Below are 3,746 nucleotides of genomic sequence, written 5' to 3'. Positions count from 1 at the left end.
GACCCACAGGACTTGGCCCCAGCTGACACTGCCTCGGTTGCACAACGCATTAAATAAACCACACTACTGCACAACACAAAGTAACGTAACGCACTTTAACTGCCGGCCACTTCATCATACAACCTGCACTCTGTCACATGACACCACACTCTGACACATCACATTCATTCCTCCCATCCCATCTTTCCCCTAAACGTTCCGCGCCCACTTGTTTCCATGGTTACCCCCTGACTTGGCGCACCCCTCCCAAGTTACGTTTCACCCTCCGCATAGCATTTGTTCCACGCCGCAAGCTTAGTTGCCATTGACGTCGCTGGTGGGCGGGGCCGACTTATCTTCCTGGTTCTGGGCAGCCCTTCCCCTCCTCTGCCCCCGGGGGATACAATATTCGGCGCTCCATCTTGGCAGCAGTAGGTTTCCCAGCTTCCTCCTCCCTTTTGCATTGCGGGTGCAAGTGACGCAGGACCCCTGACCAGGTGAGCCGACCCCGCTACAGTCCACGGGGGGTATCTGTGTAACTTTGGGGTATGTGCCGCCCCCTGTTCAAACCCGGTAGCGTAACACTGCAGAGATTTAACACCGGGAGAAGTCAGGTGCCAACTTTACTGCGCAGTGAGCCGGGAGAGCCCGTTCTGCAGTCCGCATGTGACATGCGTCCGGGGAGGAAAAATCGATATGTCATTAAGTAGAATGGACTGCAGTATATTATTGTATCAGTCCTTCGCCTAACCTTCGCAGCCGCACCCAAAAGGTTATTCGCTCTGCGGCCAGACTGAAGCTGCACGAAGTGTTTCCCTAGATTTAGTGTGAAAACTTTACTGTGGCCCCGAAATCCCGGATTCTTGTATACTGATCAAGGTGCAGTCCCTGTGTCTGACAGCCCCTCTAAAGAATAATGTGTTTTGGGTTACATTCCTCCATTTAAAAAAAAAAAAAAAAAAAAAAAAAAAAAAAAGCACATACCTGATCCTGACCCCGCAGCTCCCCTCCTCCTCCTCCTCATCATCATCCTCATTGAGGATTCTTGAATCAGGAAAGCTTTCCCATTGAAATCACCGGGCGCATGTTTTGTGCGACCGCACTCCATTGGTTTTGCCCTAGCAGCTCTGGAGCTGACTGGCGGTATGTATGTCACGTGTACAGAGATGCGTTCCTCCGAACACGTCTCCCGGATGCATTACCGGGGGGCACAAACATTTAAAGGGACCACGCAGCTGTCACTGCAATAAAGCGCATATGATGGCTGGAGTGTCCCTTTAATTAGCATCATATAAAGGTGATGAGCTCCAGCGCAGTCTGCATTTAAGAAAATGTCATAACTGTATGTTTTCACCTGAAACCTCACTCTGTATTCTGCTTTGCCGTAGTGCACTGTATATATTCGGCTGTACAGCGCTGGGGCATATGATGTAAATCAATAATTAGACCAAATCAATTTATTTTACATGTCGACACTTGCTTGCTTGGCATCTGAACAGTGTTTGTATTCTAACATGAAGTTTCTATCAAGACTTTTGAAAAGAACAATATATTATGTTTTGTTTCAACATGTGAAACTAATTCTAAAATCTGTAATTATGAACTTGCCAGCAGAATGTATAGGGCAAAAATGTCCGGATAGAAGCTGCGGCTCCAGTGCAGAATCCCCCACCGCATGTGTAAGGTGTACACCGAGTACATTTTAAGGGACCTCTTATAATATGCATTAAAGTGCATATGATGACTGGAATGTCCCTTTAATGTCATCTTTCCTTTCTTTCTCCTATGACGAGTATCAGAACATTAAGCGCATCATGCTTTTAAATACATGAATTAGACAATTTATAGATTCGAATAAAATACTTTATTCTGTATGTTAGAATCCCCCAGTCTTCACGTGTTCTGCGGGGTGTTCTGTGTTAAAGCTGACCACGGCATCAATTAATGACCGGAAGTTGGGTCATAGAGGCAGAGTACACATTTTCAGTAATTGTTTGCTGTTCTAGATTAAAATATTAATAATTCAATACAATCAGCATCATTTTTTAAATTTATTATTTTTCCTTTCTCGCCATAAACGCATCTTGGTTACCCTAGTGCAGTGACTTACCGGTCCAGAATCTTTTTTTTTTTTTTTTTATAATATGTAACCCAACGTTACATATTATAAAAAAAAAAAAAAAAGATTCTGGTTTCTAAAGTTTGAAAAGTCCAATTAGTAGGAACATTTCATAGGTTGCTCCTGTGATCACAGCTGGACTAGCAGATTGTCAATTATCATTAGGCTTTTATTAGGGTTTTAGTCCATACAGACACTTATGAGGACTGTCCTTGCGTTGCGGGTTGTCCGGTTTGATCCTGCTATTCCCATTGAGCTATGGCTCTTTTGCCTCCGTGCTTGTGCTGTGTCGCTGGCCAGCTGTGCCACCTCGAGTAGAGATAAGACCACTTACGAAACCTTGCACCAGAATTGGTTTTCATTTCTAACGCCTGTTCTCTCCATCAGATCATTTATATCTCATGTTAACTGAAGGTGGCACACATGCTTCTTATGCATTGGTGTATTTATTCTTTGGTGCCTCCGCAGACCCGAGCTAAGACAGCCCCCCATCACCCCCTTAGCGGCTGTTGTCCTTATGGAAGATCGCTGGGATATATCCTACGCCTGCACTCCATTTTTCTTATCATAGAGCAAAAGCTATGGAATGGCTATAGATCCCCTTGAGGTCTTGTAGACCCAGGGGATGCATCTAGTAACTAGAGAGAGTATTAATGATGTCAAGAAGGTATCACAGGGATCGGTGTTAGGTATTTTTATTTATTTTGATTCCATTCTGTTTGAAATGTTTTGGCTCATGCTGATTGGGGGGGCACAGCTCGATATTCTGGGGATCAGTAGGTAGGGATATAATATTTCCATCCCCTGATGTTAGTGGTCTGCTTTGTGAGGATGTAATATTACATCTATTATATACATGCAATATAAGTACGCCTTTTAAAAGGAGCCTGAGCATTTGTTTAGTCCACATACCCAAGCATTGTTCCGGTGTAAATGCTACTGCATTGCTTACCGTCTTGCTGGCTCTGTCTGTACGGCAGATGTAGGAGCAGGGAGTGGCGGTGCATTATTCCTTGCCTGGTCATTAGAATAATGGCACTTGTTTTCCTGAATGCCCATGGGAGAAAATCAGTTTGTTTACAAAGTGGCTAATTGCCTAACATTTCTATGTAATCCAATAGCCCAGAAAGCTGGTTCCTACCAAGGGCAAAAAATGCATGAATCATGGACCTATCGTGAACGGCGCACGTTTTATATATAGAACTGTTACATGTTTGACAGGATTAGAAACACATTACCAATGTTTAGAACAGATTGTGGTGCTAAAGGTGGAGCAGAGTTGTTTTTTTTACCTCCTTATCGTATGTATAAATTGTTGTTTACTTAATTTTATGTTTTTCCTTGTTTGGGAGCCATTATCGTAGCCTCCTAATGCAGCCAATTAATATAAGGACTTTTAATGGCTAGCTGGCATGTAGAAGCTTATGGTAGATGACTCTTGTATCTGTAGTTTGTGTAGTGGGAGGACTTTCTCCTGTTGGGTGAGCTGATCTCCAGAGACGACGTTCGTTGAGTGGGCCCGGACCCAATTAGAGAAGCTTTTAAGTGCTTTCGCCTCCACCCTGGCTTTGGCTTATCCCGCTCTAAGAATTCGACTTTGCTTATCTTAAATAGGAAGCTAACTATTCGGAATCAAACGGTCTCCAAA

At 43.9% G+C, this 3,746-nt stretch overlaps 1 protein-coding gene across 3 annotated transcripts in view; it reads left to right on the top strand.

Annotated features, from left to right (window-relative positions):
* The first annotated feature begins 350 nt into the window (after positions 1–350).
* The window catches only part of ANXA7 (annexin A7), a 17,771-nt gene continuing 14,375 nt past the window's right edge, over positions 351–3,746 (top strand). For all 3 annotated transcript variants that reach the window (XM_053451291.1, XM_053451290.1, XM_053451289.1), the window contains exon 1: positions 351–476. The gene's annotated coding sequence lies outside the window, so the exon portion shown is untranslated. The remainder of the gene's footprint in view (positions 477–3,746) is intronic.

The sequence above is a fragment of the Spea bombifrons genome, chromosome 11, assembly GCF_027358695.1.
Source record: "Spea bombifrons isolate aSpeBom1 chromosome 11, aSpeBom1.2.pri, whole genome shotgun sequence".
NCBI lineage: Eukaryota > Metazoa > Chordata > Amphibia > Anura > Pelobatidae > Spea > Spea bombifrons.
Note: the sequence above shows the minus strand (reverse complement) of the source record. Positions and strands in the feature narration are given on the sequence as shown.